This window comes from Silene latifolia, chromosome X (genome assembly GCF_048544455.1).
Source record: "Silene latifolia isolate original U9 population chromosome X, ASM4854445v1, whole genome shotgun sequence".
NCBI lineage: Eukaryota > Viridiplantae > Streptophyta > Magnoliopsida > Caryophyllales > Caryophyllaceae > Silene > Silene latifolia.
The window spans coordinates 136431102-136449597 of NC_133537.1; the positions used below are offsets into that span (position 1 = coordinate 136431102).

Sequence of the window (18496 nt, forward strand, 5' to 3'; positions counted from 1 at the left end):
AAGGGGCGCAGCAGCTGCTGTTGTGACACCCCCATACTCCAAGTGCCATACCAGGACCACTAAAGGTATGAGAACGCCACCATCTCGGTTACCCGAGGCAATGATAATCAAATGGACAATAGCGAAACGTACTTAAATGATTACAAAGTTTAAGTGATACAACTAAACTCCAAAACTGTTAAAAGAAAATACAACTGTTCTCAAATGTTAAACCAACTAGCTAAAGAACAACGTTCGACACAGCGGAAAACTTCTAAAACAGCTCGTGATGACTCAACCCAGCTATCCCATGCGCATCAACCAAACCTGCTCAATAACTGCTCACCACCCCCGAATGGATCACCACAGTTTTTAAAACATTTAAACGGGATCAGTACTAATTACACAAAAACAAATACCATAAAGGAACAATATCACAAACAGCACAAACAGCTCAACAAACCCCAGTCTCCATCTCAAATCTCCACACAACTGACTACACACTAAAGTGTGTAGCCCTGCCAGAGTACCCATCGCAACAGACACTCCACACCGCCAGTGGGGGACCGCAGCCGTTCCCACCTAAGCCCCGCTAATCTCCATCGAGCGATAAACCCATGTTCATTAATGTGCACATCCCTTCTGTGGCGGGTTCCACAGAAGGCGAATTAATGGCGTGAAGCCACTCCCGCAAGTGACTCCACTCAGCCAGGGACGCATAGATGACGACTAAGGGGTAGACACAAGTATTTGAGCTATCACTTGATGATAAACTTACGGATTGTCATAAATCATTCCGTGTACCAAACATGCGGCTCAATCATCACTGGGTGATTGGCGGAAGGTGTAGAAATGAGGCATCTACAGGGTGAAATGCAATGCTCATCTTGAGCTGATTTCCCAAGGCTTTCTGTACCTTTCCCCCAAAATATAGAAACAAACCTAGCATCTCTATCCGACACGATGTCATTTGGGACACCATGGAGTCGTAGTACATGATGTATATACGCATCAGCCAGTTGCTTCTTTTATCAATACTCACCCAAATCATATTATTGCCCTTTTGTGACCTTGGTAAACCAGCTATAAAATCTATAGAAATCGAACTCCATTTCCACTCAGGTACTTCTAAAGGTTGTAGTTTCCCCTGAGGTCTCTGATGTTCACTCTTCACTTTCTGGCATATCAAACATCGGGCCACGAAATCTGCAATTTGCTTTTTCATCACAGACCACCAAAATGATACTTACAAATCCTCATACATCCTATCACCCCCTGGGTGAACAGAATACGGCGTTGCATGTGCTTCAGTCATAATTCTTTCTCTGATCTCCTTCATTAGGCACACACACTCTAGTTTGAAAATTAATTAATCCACTCTCATCGCGCTTAAATAATGCGGTTTCATTATCAAGCTTGTCCTACAAAAAATTATCTCCACCCTGCAAATCTCTAATATCACTTATCAGATCATTCTCAACAGACATCACATTAGACGGAGCCCCTGGTTTTGCCATTTGGATCACAAAGTTCACAAACTCTTCTCGCAACTTATCACGATGCATCACTAACTGTATCGTATGGAGGGACTTTCTACTTAAGGCATCCGCCACCACGTTGGCTTTCCCTTCAACATCAATCAACTTAATTTAAATCCTCTAACGAGGGCACTTACTTCATACATTCGAGTCGAGCAATCACTAAACGTTAACTTAGTCAATCTCGTTTCGTCAATCATGTAAGTCTGAGGGTGTAAATCCCATCTTTTTTTATTGTATTTTATTTTTGTACTCATTATTGTAAGATTTACGTCAAAAATAAATTCAAAAACGACTTCTAAAAACCCTTTTATCAAACTGTTTTTACGGATCAGCAACAACCAGACGTCGAGAAGAAACGCAGCAGCTGCTACGCCTCTTCGAAGGGTCGCAGCATCTGTTGCGCCTCTTCCAGAGGCTGCCGCTACTTCTACTCTTCTTCTTCTTCCTCGGTTTTTTTTCTGTTATTTCGTTCCTTTTGTTTTATTTTCTTATTTTCTCTCTTTTCTTCATACATAAATAAATTTTAATGTATTCCTTTTAATTATGACGTTTTGTTTATGACTTAAATCCCTTATAATTGATACTTGCGGGTTTTTGTCATTAAATCAAACCCGGATTTTAGAAACTCGATTTGTTCATATCAAGTTTCTGGAATTCGTCCCTTTGTACATATTTCCATTGCTTCTTTCCAGTTTATCACGTTCTTTCAAGTTAGTTTCCGTCTTCGTAAACAACCTAATTTGTCTTAATTCGTTTATAATTCGTTTCTAACTCGTTTTGATCCGTTTTAATTCGTGTTTATTGCTTTTATGACGGTTTCATATGTAACTAATATGTTAAATCACTTTCACTTGAGTCAAATATCGATAATCAATCATAAGACATACAAACGAACATTAACAAACTCGCGGTTCTGACTTCACAGCCAGAACTCAACCCAGGAACAGACGCAGTGATAGCTGCGCCTCTTCCAAGGGACGCAGCAATGCTGCGCCTGTTCTGGGATGAGTTCTGTCCCTGAACTTCTGTTCTCGCTTTGACCTAATCCTTAATTACATAATTAATTGACTATTAACCATAATATCACTCTTAATCTGTCTTATGTTTGCTACTTTATTTTTAACTCTTTCATTTTCTTCTTTTCTTCAAATTTCCGTCTTGAGTGTATTTTTGACGTAAATCAGTTAATCCGTTGTAATTTATTGTAATTTTAATTATCGCTATTTGTTTATCATATTTATTATTTATGGTTTATTTATTTGTTTCTCACATGTAAATTAATTTAACCTCCAACTTCGACCACATTGTTTGCTAATTACCTGTTCACCGACTTAGTTTAATTCACATGCTAGGATTAACCTATTGATTGTTGCATTGCATGCATATAATCGACAACATATCAAATATGAACAACTTCCCATCATTAGTAGAGGCCGCTATCGAGGCGGGCGGGATTAGGTGTTCAGTAAAAGGACTTCCTAATACGTACCCACACCCCTTACTCCAGATCTCTGTGAACATCCGTGTTCATTGACATCCACGAGAGTCATTCTAGACATAGAATGCTAAGGGTAACGAGTTCTTAGTGTTCATGTCACTACTTTGTATCTTGACATGACACGAGGTATTCGAACGGTTTCAATTTCCCGTAAAAATTGGTGGCGACTCCACAAATGCAACGCTTGTCCCAAGTGCCCCCGTCGCCCGTGTCCACAGTTTGGCGACTCCGCTGGTGATCATACACTTACATGTTACCCAGGGTGAAACTTGAACAAGGTTGGGGAATAGTTTATACGAGACAGTTGTCGGTTTTCATTACTCGACCTTCTTAGGTCGTTTCATTCGGCCTTCCTAGGAACCGACCTTACTCATGTTTGGCACGAGCCTCTCCACAGACCAGGGTTTGATTGCTTGGTATGGCAACCCACTTTTTAAGCCAAATCCCTTTTAAATGCACTCAGCATACCGTTATAATTCCTGTATGAATGCTTGTACCATATGTGATAACCATTTTGTAAACAAAATCATGACAAAATTTCTGTAAAATCAAAACCCCTTTTCTTAAATGTAAATATTTTCGAAAGTGGCCTAAAAATAAGCGCAAAATGAGTCAAAACTTTGTCCAAATGTCCAGTCGAACTTCGGGCCTCAAAACCCATTTCAAAACTTCACTTCGAGTCAGCACTCCTACAACTACACTACAGTTGCTTAGGACAAACATTTCAAAACTTTGTCATTTTCAAACCTTACTTAACACAGTGGCACACTCCCAATTCACAAGTTGAGTCTTTTTTTTGAGTAAGTGTGCTAAAATGGTCGATCGTGTTTTGATTCGTCATCGATCTCTTATCCCCAGTTTCCAAAGATGTCTGGAACTAGTCACGCAAGTGTTAATGGGCAACCCCAAAATGGTAATGATCTAATCCTAGCTGCGCTCGTTCGTCTTCAAACAAGCCAAGACCAAGCTTATGCTCGCCTCAATGCTATTGAAGGCCGAATTATTGCTGTAGAAACTAGGCTTCCTCCTGTAGAGAATGATGTTCCTAACGCGAGCGTGCATGATGACATTCCACCCTTTGTTGGACAACAAGAAGTCAACCCTCCACTAGGTCCTACTGAAGCTGAAAAGCGACTCCAATACTTGGAGGAGCAACTAATGTACCTTAAGGGATATGACATCCACAGGGAGAATAATCGTAAGTATGAGGCCGTGAATGCTCTATTGCCGACCAACTTCAACATGACTGACATTCCAAAGTTCAAGGGGCATGAGAACCCTTTGAACCACATTCGCGCTTTCAAAGATTACATGTCTATCAAAGGAATCAAACCCGAGATGTTCCTAAGGATCTTTCCTTCATATCTCGACACCATTCCTAAGCAATGATTTTACTCTTTGGAGCACAAGAAAATTGCCACTTGGGATGATGCCGCAATTGAATTCACTAAAAAATACGCGGATAATGCTGAGATCCAAGTCAACATGCGCACTCTAGAGGTTCTTACCTAAAATGAGAAAGAAGGCTTCACCGACTTCCTAAGTAGGTGGAGGAAGACTAGCACACGACTTGTTGAACGTACAGACGAAGCCACTCTTGTGGAAACGTTCGTGGATAATTTGAGACCTATTTATGCAAACCATTGAGGTACCAAAACATAAAGTCTTTCAAAGACCTAACTGTGCTAGGGACGAGAATTGAAGATGACATCCGTAAAGGACTCTTGTCCAAAACGGTAGGTCGTGGATATCAAGGCTCAACGAGTCGTTCTTATGGCTCTACTAGCAAGACTGATGAGGTTAACCTTGTCAAATCATCAAAGAATAATAGTCCGCAAAGGAAATTCACAAACATTGGCGATTCATACTCCAATGCTCTGAAAAGATTGATGAAACAAGGTAAACTCCAGCCTATAGGACCTACGCCTGACCCAGAAAAGAAGTCTAAATTTTGGGATGAGAATGCATACTGCGAGTATCATAGAGGCAAGGGACACGATACAGAGAAATGCTTTAAACTGAAATATGTCCTTCAAGATATGATCGAAGATGGTCGTTTACCCATACCTCCCTGAGGTAAGCCTAATAATACTCAGAATCCTCTTGGAAATCCGATGATCACAGATGAAGAATCCACCTTGGATTGTTTACACCTCATTTCTCTAGCCGAAGATGAGATTCATGCACTAGAAGATGAGGGGAGTTATTCCACCATTTCTCCTACCATTGCCGATTTTATCGCATGGGCGAAGAGTGTGAGTAGGCAAGTTTTAGAGCTGGAAGATGTAGTGGCATCCCTATGCAATCCAAGTAACGCACCCAGGGAAAATGTGCCACTAAGTCTATCTCAAGAGTCTACGATGCAAGAGGTAATCATGGTAGTCGACAGTCTAGTCGACCAAATAATCAGTCTAGAAGCTGAGATCATCAGGTTGAGAGAGCTCAGCATCGTCAATAGAATATGGGCCGATGACGATGAAGATGAATACCTCACAGAACACTATCTAGTCAAGGTTAGTGAGGATATAGTCAAAGCTAGCAAAGATCAAGATATATACCACCTTACTCGTTCAGGGCGTCCATATCAAAATGTTTCTCAGAACGGTCCTACGGCTAATGGTCTAGTTACTAACATTAATGTCATCACCCCAAATGATGGCGAAGATATATCTACTGATCACTTACTAAAACAACTGCAGGAGACAAAGGCTGATCTTTCAGTCTGGCAACTAGTTGCGAGTTTATTTCCTCATCGTCAAGCTTTACTGCAAGCATTGGCTAAATTGAACATAACGCACAACTCTACACCTGACGACGTAGTCAACTTGGTCTTCTAAGATTCAGTTAAACTAAGTAACCCAGTTACTTTTTCAGATGAAGATTTGCCTCCCTTCGGCGCCAGTCATAACCTCGCTCTATACATTACAGTCACATGCTTAAATAAGAACGTGCCAATGACTTTGGTGGATGATGGCTCTGCAGTCAACGTCATACCATTGAAGACAACATACAAGTTGGGCATGAAAGAATCGGATTGGACTCCTACCAACCAAGGTGTTCGAGCATATGATGGAACACGATGTAAAGTAGTAGGGCTAATCAACCTCAATATAGCCATAGGGCCAATCGAGCGAAAGGTTAATTTTCAAATAGTGGATATCGAAGCATCATTCAATATACTTCTGGGAAGGCCTTGGATTCACGCTTTAAAAGCAGTAACATCCATCTTGCACTAGAAGATTAAGATTCCTCTAGATGGGAAAGTAGTGACGATCACTTCGTCACCTATCAAGGCTGTAATAGAGAAAATGTCAAGCAACCAAGTAATCACAGATCCAGTATATGAGCTTGGGGGCTTTCAAAGCATAAACCTTGTATAGAGCGAACTGGCGCCTCTATACTTCAACCAATATTACAATTTAGTGGTCAACCACATACTCAAGTCCCAGGGATACTTCCCAGGAATGCCATTAAACCCTGCTAAGAAAAACACCTTCACACCATATAAGGAAGGAAATTCTCAAAGGATACCACTAGGTTTGGGATATAAGCCCACAAAAGAAGAAGCCTTGGAAATGCTCACCCAATTCCAAAACCGTAAAGATAGAGGAATCCAGATGCGATCCTATCTCCCTACGCTAAATGGGTATTTCGTTAGAGAAGGGAGTCAGGAATACTTTCACGGGTTTCCCGAACCTTGGCACTATAAAGGAATGCAACTAGCTGGAATCGAGGTCTTCCACGATTGTTACTTCATCCCTTCAGAAACGGTTCCTACCGTCAAAACTCGCCACACACCTTGTTTAGACGAACAGGTTGTTAGCCTTCTGTTTGGAGAGGACCGATTTGTCAGAGCAGCACAGGATGAGATCATTACCATGATACTTCAAGATGACCATTTCAACCCCACAACATTGATCACTGACCCCAGTTCAAACTAGCAGAAAGGATGGAGAAAATCGATCAAATGGACTAATAACCAAGGAAAGCTCTTGAAAGTCATCACTGGAGAAGGAGAGATGTTCAAAGGAGAACCTGAAGACAACGAATTCGAGTCAGAGGCAGAGCCGGAGTCGGAATCAGAGTCTAAGTCTAGAGAAGTCGCTAGAGAGTCTTCTTCTGTCGTCACTCCCTATCCCCTTGTTTCTCCTAGCATAGCATCGAATAGTAACAGTAGCTTGGGAAATGTCCCAGCAGCTGTCCCTTTACCGCCACTGACTACTGAACATATGGCTTCTTTGTTTCAGCTATTTTCAAAATTTAATATGAATAAATCAGATTCTGGTTACTCTTTGTGTTATTCTGAATGCAATTCTATTTACGATGATAATGAGGATGATCCCGACCCAGACTCAATCGAATTACCTCTTTACATAGTTAAAGAAATACTACAAGAGGGGGAAGGGGCACCGGTTATAGAAAACGCCGAACCGATCAATGTAGGAACCGAACTAGAACCCCAAGAACTTAGGATATGGACAACCTTAAATCCAAATGAAAGGGCCAATTTCATCGACCCCCTACACGAGTTCAAGGACGTTTTCGCTTGGTCCTACAAGGACATACCAGGAATCGACAAGGATATTGCAGAACATCGAATTCCAATCTAGCCAGGTTTCAAACCTGTAAAACAGAAGCTTCGTCGGATGAGGACCGAGTGGGCTCTTAAGATCAAAGAAGAAGTCGATAAGCAATTCAAAGCCGAGTTCATCAAAGTTTCCGAGTATTCAGACTGGGTGGATAACATAGTCCCCGTACCCAAAAAGGATGGGCAAATCCGGGTTTGTGTTGATTTCAGAGACTTGAACAAAGCAAGTCCCAAGGACGACTTCCCTCTACCACACATCGATATATTGGTAGATAATACAGCGGATCACACGTTGTTATCCTTCATGGACGGGTATGTAGGGTATAATCAGATCAAAATGGCCATAGAAGACATGCATAAGATAGCCTTAGTTACTCAATGGGGCACATATTGCTATACTGTTATGCCATTCGGGCTAATTAATGCTGGAGCTATATATCAATGCACCGCGACCACTTTGCTACACGACATGATGCATAAAGAAGTAAAGGTGTACGTCGATGATATGATTGTCAAATCCAAGGATAGGAAGGGGCATATTGATAACCTTCACAAATTCTTCCTGAGATTGCGCAAGTACAACATGAGGCTCAATCCTCAGAAATGTGCATTCGGAGTAACGTTAGGCAAGCTTCTGGGATATGTCGTCAGCCAGAGGGGAATAGAAATTGATCCATCCAAGATCAAAGCTCTAATCGAAATGCCGCAACCCCAAACAGAGAAGGAGGTTAGAGGATTTTTAGGCAAAGTATAGTATATAAGACGATTCATATCGAAGCTTACTATGATCTGCGAACCCATTTTCAAAAAGCTCAAGAAAACAGATCATACCATATGGGATGATGACTGTCAAAAGGCGTTTGACAGGATTAAGGAGATACTGGCTAAGCCACCAGTGCTAATGCCTCCTCAATGCGATCAACCTCTTGGTCTATATCTCACAGTAACCAAAACAACCATGGGGGCTATGCTCGCACAAACTATTGGGAAGGAAGAAAGAGCTATCTACTACCTTAGTAAGAAGTTCTTAGAATACGAGTTTAAGTACACACCTCGCTCTTGTGTGGGCAACAAAGAAGCTACGCCACTACATACTTAGCTACTCTGTCAAGGTGTATTCTAAAATGGATCCCGTCAAATACTTCTTCGAGAAACCCGTTCTCAACGGACGTTTGGCAAGGTGGACCTTAATGCTCTCAGAATTCGATCTCAAATACGTACCTCTGAAGGTCATAAAGGGACGCGCCGTTGCCGAGTTTTTTGCAGACAATCCTATCAACGACACCCAAGCAATAGACATGTGGTCATTTCTAGACGAGGATATCCTACAAACCAGTGTAGACTCTTGGGATCTTTATTTTGATGGAGCATCAAATTTAAGAGGATTTGGAATATGAGTGTTGCTCATTTCTCCTGAAGGCGAGCATACACCACTTTCTGTCAAACATGATTTCGAGGTGACGAATAACGCAGCAGAATATGAAGCTTGCCTCATTGGTCTACAAGGAGCAGTAAGTTTAGGCATCAAGAATCTTCGAGTTCACAAAGACTCATCCTTGATCCTTAACCAAATTACGCGATCTTGGAAAATTTGAAGTGAAAGTCTAGCACCCTATCAGGTTAGGATAGATCAAGTTGCCTAATTCTTCGATCAGGTCACTTACCTACACCTGCCTCGTGAAGAGAATCAATTTGCAGACGCTCTTGTAAAATTTGCATCTTTGATTAATATGCCTGACAACATGGTAGAAATGCCTTTATGCATCGAACGACGATCAGAACCAGCTGATACCGAGTTTGTCGTGGTCCTCGGTATGCATACTATATTTGTAAACTCAATACCAAACTAATGAATGTAGTAGGGTAAGGAGGTCGATCCACATAGACGGTGTTTGGCTCTTAAATTGATTGTTTGTTTCGTAGTTTAGTTCTAGAAAATGCAATTGGATGGTTGATAAGCTAATTGATACGACTACAACTAAAGCAAGTAACGTCAAATTGATTAACATGCTAACTAAAGAAGCAAGGGTGGTCGGGTCCACATGCATAGATAATGGTTCAAGTAATGACATAGATTAACAAGCAATCAAGGCAAATCCCCACCCCTCGATGTGAGACTAACCCAAGGTTAAGAGTAATCGAACTCTCGCTCTAATCATCCAAGACCCACTAATCGTCATGAATTATCTAGTTACAAGTTAAGCTCTCACCCAACATGTTATAAGATAGTGAAATTGACTCGAATTCTCATTGAGGCATTTCCACAAACACTTTGTATGCATGACAATTAAAGGAGAAATTACCCATGAATTACTTGTTTGTTCAAGCCAATAACCTACCCCTATTAACCACACAAGACTACCCTTCCACCTAAGCAATACACTACTCAAACATGGTAATGAAAATGGAAGCAAAAGATGAACAATTTAACAAGTAAATAACAAGAGGAAGCATAATATAAAGACAAGTGATTAAGCAAACAATAAACATGTAAACAAATGAAAGGAAGAGAAATAAGAAGAAGGATTATACCAACATTAATTAAAGGTGGAAACTTTGGTTGAAATAAGGAAGATGAATCTTTTCTTGTCTTCCAATTACAACCCCCTAATCTAAATGTAAACTATTGAGAATTGTAGAACTTGAATTAACTAAAGAGAAATTAAATTAATAATGAAGAAAGATTACAACTTTGATTAAGGAAGATTAATAAGAGAAGAAAATAATTTAGGGTTCTTGTTACAATAATGAGAGAGTAAGAGAGACTAATTTCTAATCTAATTGCTAGAATAATTCCGAGGTAGACTAAGGTCTCGTTTGGTTGCCCTCTCAAAAATGGGTGAATGGGAAAATCCCATGATTTGGAAAAATGAGGGATGTTTGGTTACCCCAAATCATGGGATTTTCTTTTTTCCATGAATTCCCAACTCCTCCATAATGGAGGAGTTTAATTACCTAGCCCTCCCTAGGTAATTGGAAACTCCCGTGTCAATTTAATTCCAGGATGTCAACCAAACGAGTTTTGGGCAATTCACATAAATTGGCCAATTCACGTGTTTTGTAAAATCATGGGATATTAATTTCCGTATGGCAACCAAACGAGACCTAATTCTATTCTAATGTAATGTATAGTCTTTATATACTAATAATAATAATAATAATAATAATAATAATAATAATAATAATAATAATAATAATAATAATAATAATAATAATAATAATAATAATAATAATAATAATAATCCTAATAATCGTAATAGCCATTTAAAAAAAAATAATAATCCTAATAGCCTAATCAGTCGACACAAAAACTCAAAACATAACAAAACAAACAAAACGACAAAAGGGGAAAAAGACGACAACACGCAAAACGCAGCAACCGGGGTCTGTGCCGGTTCACTGGCCGCCGGCTAGGCTACCTGTAGCGAAACATTGAAGAAAAGAGATGAATTAATGTTGGATGGTGGTGAATGCCGGTCTGTCGGCTGCCGGGCTACCGGCATAGAGAACGCGATTTGATGCGAGTAGTTGGAGTGGTGTTGCGTGCCGGTTGCCCGGCTGCCGGTGGCTATGCCGGCAGCGAGCTCTTCACATAAAGGAGAGAATTGGGTGTCTGTGGCTACCGGCAGGGGATTTGTTGCCGGTTAGTCGGCATAGGATGAATTGGTCTCTAATTAACTCGGTTTCGATTCCGAGTTCGTAAATGATAATGCTACCGTTGCTATTGATGTTGCAAGTGTGAATGGTGGAGGATGACGGATGCAGGTGTGTTGCGGGGTGGTGTACGAATTGGGATGAAGGGGATATTGTGTATGACGGTGGTGTTGACTGATGATGTCGTGGTGGTAGATTGTGCTGCTGCTGGCTTGATGGAGGAATGGCGAGTGCGGTTGTCTTGGTGCGGTGAAGGTTGTTGTCGACATTAATGGTGATGAAGGCAGGGGAGGCTAAAAATGGTGGTGGTCGAAGATAGAGTGGTGATGCGACTGTGGACAATAGTGAGACAGAGGTGGTTGTTGCTGGGCTGTTGTTCGAAATTCAGGGTGATGATGAAGAAGTGAGTGAAAATGGCAGGGGAAGGAGAGGAGTCGATGATGAAGAATGAAAATGGTGCTGAATGTTGATGCCGAGTTGGTGATGATGATGGAAGGCGAGTTGTCGGGGTAGATGGTGGTTTTAGGATTGAAATGGCGATGTCGGGTTTAATGGAGGATGAATTGAATGATATTGTGCTGTGATTGAAGGACGATGAAGATGAAGACAGGGGAAGGAAAAGAGGTTGTTAATGGAGATGGTGATGATGTGCGAGGTTGACGATGATGGGGTAGGTGTTGGTGACGTTGGTGTTGTTGCTGCTGCTTGTTGTCGAGATGCAGGGGAAGAAGAAGGTGTATTGCTGATGATGATGTAGCATGTAGGTGATGAAGGTGATAAGTCAATGGTTGACTTTCCACCATATTTTCTTGCCTTGACCCGTCTTGTTTCCGTCTCGACCCAATTTGCTCCTTAATTTCCGTCTCAAGTTACTCTAACTCGAGTCTCCTCCTCGTTATTCTGCCTTGCCTACATATTAAATTAATATGTTAATAAAATAAAGTAATAATACTAATATTATAATAACAATACGACTAATTATTAAATATGACTACAACGACTAATTATTATAAATTAGAAATTAAATGAGCTAATTAATTAATTTAGCATGCAAAATCGAGTTAAAATAAGAGAATAAGACGGGGCTAAATCGTACTAAATTAGGATGATATCAAATCTCCCCACACTTAAACCTTACTCGTCCTCGAGTAAGCTCATTAAATAAACTAAGACCCGTAATATAAAAGTACTATCTAAACTACTAATATCCGATGAAAGGCAATTAACGGGCCTTCTCCGTCCCTTCAACTCGCACCGAAACACAATGAGGTATGTAACCCGATGCAAGGCAAGTGGGGGCTTGCGGAAAATTTTGACACATTGAATCATTTAAGCACGAATCAACATATAAGATGCATCACAAAAAGTCAAACCGCTTTCCTCATCTAAGCGGCCGTTTTTCTTTCAAAAGCCGAACAAAGAGAGTCATTAGTGGAGGATGTCGTCTTCGGGTCTTACCAATGTGCCGACTCCCTAATTTTAGCTCAAACAACGTAAATTGACAACACGGGATGCCAAAGAAACAAATTCTAGGCGGGAAATGGGAAGTTTGAAGCTATGCTCCCAAGAATGACACGACACACGCAAGATTCAACCTAATATCAAACCTTTGACCAAAAGGAGACTAAAGTCCGACTCTCACGGGTTTCACTAGTCACTCAATTGAAAGAGCGGGGTGATTTTTGTGACAAAAAGTAACCAAAATCACTCTCATAACTCGACTTGCGAAGCATGCCCGCAATCTAATATGGTACTATATCCAATATCCGCAAGAGAAATGTCTAATGATGCACATGCAAGAAACAATCGGGTTGTAATAGGGCTCATGTTCGGTAAAAAGGGATTGGTGCAAGCACCGTTTTATGACATGTGAGGCTATCAGATTGAGTAGTCGCCACATCTAACCAATTCACTAAACCGTACCAATGCAAAATAATTCTTCCACAACACTTGGCAAAGATTGCCATTTTCAAAAATCATTCATTTCTTTTCGAAACAAGATCAATTACAAATTACTAACCCTTTATTTGACACAAAATATACATTCTTTTCTTTTTGCCTTTTCATTTCATTTTTCTCTTTTTCTATTTGTTTTTCTTTTCTTCATTTTTTTTCTTCTTCTTTTTTTTGTTGTGAACCCCTTAATGATGCAAAAATTGGTCAACCATCAAGCTTCATCTCACTTTTATGATATTTCGGACCGTTCACCTCAATAAAAATCAAATTTCCTACCCAATTATATACTCCTCCAAACAACTACAAAGACGAACTACTCAACAAGGTGAGATGTTTATGGAATGTAGTTATTTTATTGGCAAATGAAATGACAAGGCTTAGGCACAAATTGGGTAAACAAAAGGGAAAGATGATCAAATGGGTGAAAAATAAGCTTATTTGGCTATGAGAGGCTACTTTATTTGAACAAAATTGTCTCAACATGCACATCGACACTTGTACGGTAAGGGATGGGCACCATACTTATGCGTTTTGACATGACATACCACATAAGGAGAACTACTCTCATGACCTAACGGGACCGGTTTGATGGACCGGCCATATGAAGGCTCTATCCTCACATTTTAGTAGCTATGTCGGTCCTAGGTCAAGTCTCGGGTCAAACACGGTCTCACATGGTGGTCGAAACTTGGTTGTTAAGCTAGACTTCCGGGTTTTTGCAAGCAAAAACCCTAACTCGTGTCATCAAAAGGCACGAGCTATCAAAAGTGAAATAACACGGGTAAAACAAATTATCATCATTAACGACATATGCCCTCCACATTTAGACTCCCTATGCAAATATTTACATACGAAATGCAACATGTATGGATGCAAAATACACATATGAACAATCTACGTGAATGCAAGAGTGAACACATATATACATTTCTAGTCTAAATGCACACAATTTCTAGTCCTAACAACACACCAACAACACAAGCATATCCAAAACGGTTCCCAAAAGGAACACCCACATCACATATCCCATCCTCCTCCATGCTTATATATACAAAAAGAAAAGGAAGGATAAAGGATTGGAAAAATTTTACCAAACGTCTTCTCCGATGCTCTCATGTGTTGTCAATCAAAAAGGTTAGGACAAATGCAATATATATAATATAAATAATGCAATATTTTGAAATTTTTCAATTTTTAGGCATTTTTATAATTTTTTCAAATTAACAAGCAAATATATACAAATATAAATAATATGCACAAAGTGATATTTCCCTCCCCACACTTGAAATTTACATTGTCCTCAATGGAACAAAGTATAGGGAGAGAAGGGAAAATTAAAGAACATATTTTTGTATTTTTCAAATTTTTCAAAATTAAAGACTTGTTTTTGTATTTTTGATATATTCAATTTTTTTGGATTTTTTTGATTTTTTTTTGAAAGGAAGGTGCAATAAAATAAATAACATGTTTTTGGGTTTTTTCAATTTTTTTTTCAAATTTTTATGGTTTTTATATAATGAATCCTCTCCCCACACTTAAAATGTGACATTGTCCTCAATGGAACAAATTTAGAGAAGGAATTGAAATGCAAGCAAAGTATAAGTAAGTAAGAGAAGAGAATATATACAATTTAGTGGTTCCTGAGGGACTCCACCAAACCTCTCATTCAAAATTGTCTTTCTTGAATCTCCAAGTAGCATGATCCATGTTACTCAAGCCACGAAGGAGATGGTCAAAGGCTCTAGCAAAACCCTCAACTAGACACAATTATGTCCAAGCTATAGCAAACCGCACCCGACCTTTCTTCCAACGCTTCTTCCCGTTCTTCCTCTTTCTCCTCTCGGTATTGTTTCTAGGATCCTCTTGGTGTTTAGTATCAACCATTTCAATGTAGTAGCGAGAGGGAGAGAGGCACGACATCTCATAAACTTCATAGAATGAGGAAACCTTCTCATGGTCATCAAGACAAGGAGAGTGGTGAAGAATAAGAGGTGGAGGAGTCAACCTCTCAACATTGAGGTTCATAATATCATCATTTTTATCCAAATTCTATTGACTCTTCAATTGAACCGAATCACTACCAAAGATGAGAGCTTCAATTTCTTCCAAGCTAGAGCCAAAACTACAAATGTTGTAGTTTTTCTCATGGCTCCTCAACTCTCCCAATATGGCAAGTTCGAATTCATCAACCTCCATTTCCCAACTTTTCCCTTCTTCCCCATACTTTTCATTGACAAGCACTTCTTCTTCAAAGATTTCGGAAGGAGGTGGTAGCGTGGAGTCTTCCTCATTATTATAGACATCCCAAATAGGGGCACAAAGCCCTTCATAACTTTCCTCCCCACACTTATCATTTTGCAAGGAATCTTCATAAGTGTCCCATATTGGAGGGCTAAGTTCATCTTCATCATTTGGTTCAAGACCAATCAAGAATTCCCGGTCAACCACTTTGCCAACCACAATTTCTTCCAAGACAAAATTTTCATCTTCCTCAATTTGTTCACTCACTATCTCCATCGATCTTCCTAATTCCTTCCCACTTCTCAAGGTAACCAAGTGAACTTGTTGATGAAATAGTAGTCCATCTTTGGGATTAGAGCCTTGAATTGGAAGGGAGTGTTGCCTTCTTTGAGGATTAGTGGCCCCTTGGTTGGCCATGTAAGAGTCAAGTGTCCTTTGGTGTGCTTGGACATTTAAGAGTTCGGTCTTCAAACTTTTGAATTTATTGTCAACCTTTGCATCCATTTCCCTTAACAATTTCTCAAGAGAAGAGGTGGGGTTGGGTGGTTCTATGTATTGTTGTTGATTTTGTGGAGGTTGGTAAGGATTTTGTTGTTGTTGTTGTTGGGAATGGTGAGGTTGTTAGTCTTGTAAAAAATAAGGTTCTTGTGGGTATGGGTCTTGTTGTGAAAGGGATGAGCAAGTGTTATAAGAATGCCCAATACCACCACAATTCTCATAAGTAGGAGCATATTGTTGATAGTTTCTTGGAGGAGGGCTTGGTTGAGAGTAGGTCCTTGGTGGTGACCTAGGCCCTTGAACATAGTAGACCTTGGAGTGATTTGGTCTTTCTTCATGATAAGCATTTTCATGCTTCCTCTCCACTAAGAAGCTATCAAATTTCTTTGACAATTCATCCAACTTGGCTTTGTTTTCCAATTCTAGCTTTGAAGGTCCTTCAATCTTGGACTCATTTTCTCTTCCATAGTCACCTTCTCTACCTTCATCCATGCCGGAAATGTTTTAGATCAACTACGTGATTTGGGCATTTTTCATATTGTCAAAGTTGCCATCGGAGGCCGCCACAATCATATCCCTAAACCTTTGCTCAAGGGTTTTAAAGAAGATTTGTGTTGTCATCCATTTGGGGATTTCATGATATGGGCAAGAGGTAAGAATGTCTCTAAATCTTTCCCATACTTCACTCAATGTTTCAAGATTATGTTGCTTGAAGGTTTGGATTTCATGCCTTATTCTAGCCGTTTTTAAAGGAGGGTAAAGTTTGTTGATAAAAGCCCTTGACAAGCTTTACCAAGTAGTGAAAGTACCCAGTTCATGAGAATTCAACCATTTTCTAGCATTATCCTTCAAGGAAAGAGGAAAGAGCATAAGAAGAATTTGCTCTTCCGTGATGCCATCGTACTTGATCATACCCACTCTTTCTTTGTATAAGACAAGGTGTTCATGATCATCTTCACTCTTCAAGCCATGAAAAGTGTCTTGTTGAGTAAAGGAGATTGTATGATAGCGGAGTTCAAAGGTATTAGGAGCAAGAACTCCATAATCAATTGCCGAGCTAGACCGATTGGGATCCGGTCTATGGTAGTAACCCATTGGTTGGTCTACCATTTATTTGTCAATGAAATTGGCTCTTGGTGTATTTGGTGGGCTAGGAGAATTTGAATGTTGTGAATGGGTGGGTGAGTGATTTGGAGGGTAGTTTGGTGAATGGTTAGGTGAATGGTTTGGCTGAGAATTGGTGGTGGAGATGGATGTATTTGTAGTTGGTTTGGTGAAGGTGGAGATCTCCTTAGAGCCGATAGTGCTAACCATATTCTTACCCGGAAAGACTTCTCAATCTCTCGATCAAGATGGAAAGAGAGCCGGTATTACACCTATACAAACACTCAAAAAGAGATCAAATGGTCCTAATGCAATGAATGCACTAGGACAAGGGTGGAAAAACAAGCAAGCAAAGTAAACTAAGCCTAGAAACAAACAATTTATCTAATCCAATATCACCGTCCCCGGCAACGGCGCCATTTTGATACCGAGTTTGTCGTGCTCCTCGGTATGCAAACTATATTTATAAACTCAATACCCAAACTAATGAATGTAGTAGGGTAAGGAGGTCGATCCACAGAGACGATGTTTGGCTCTTAAATTGATTGTTTGTTTCCTAGTTTAGTTCTAGCAAATCCAATTGGATGGTTGATAAGCTAATTGATACGACTACAACTAAAGCAAGTAACGTCAAATTGATTAAGATGCTAACTAAAGAAGCAAGGGTGGTCGGGTTCACATGCATAGATATGTAGGGTAATATCCGTATAAAACCCTTAAAATTAAGGACTATAACGTAATTTATCATGTGATTAATTGTCATAAACGAAAAACAAGAGAAACGATAAAAGAATAAGAATCAACCTCGGGTCCTGTGCTAAACGGCCTAAGAACAGAAATCAACGTAGATTTCCTCCTAATTGTTGCACCCAAGATCGTCTGAGACTATGCCCCTTGTGCTAGAAATTGCTCTCTGATTGCCTTGCAATATTGAGAGAGCTTTTGTGAATTATCTGATGTGAGATCTAGAATTTCAGAGGTGATTGACATAGGTCCACACACATCCGTATGTATGAGTCCTAATAGGTCAACAGCGCGCATTCCAACACCTTTGAAGGAATTCGAGTCATCTTACCAATGAGACATGATTCACACGTGCCAAATGATTGAAAATCAAAGGCCGAGATAGCTCCATTCTTTATGAGCTGTTTAACGCGTTTCTCATTAATGTGTCCCATACGGCAGTGCCATAGATAAGTTTGATCTTTGTCACCAACCTTTTACTTTTTATTCATTACGTGCAATATTTCGTGGTCGATCTAAAACATAAATTCCATTCATGGAGACCGCCTTTGCCATAAATCATATCGTGTAATGAGAAAATGCGATTATTATTCTCTATTACAAATGAAAAACCAAGTTTGTCAAGTGCGTAAACCGAAATAATGTTTTTGGATAGACTGGGTACATAATAGCGATTATATAAAAATAACTCAA

The 18496-nt window shown here is 39.9% G+C and overlaps 1 non-coding gene across 1 annotated transcript; it reads left to right on the top strand.

Moving 5' to 3' along the window:
* The first annotated feature begins 16586 nt into the window (after positions 1 to 16586).
* On the top strand, positions 16587 to 16693 carry LOC141625221 (small nucleolar RNA R71). Its single transcript, XR_012535013.1, has one exon. It is a non-coding gene; the product is annotated as a small nucleolar RNA R71 (small nucleolar RNA).
* The last annotated feature ends 1803 nt before the right edge of the window (positions 16694 to 18496 follow it).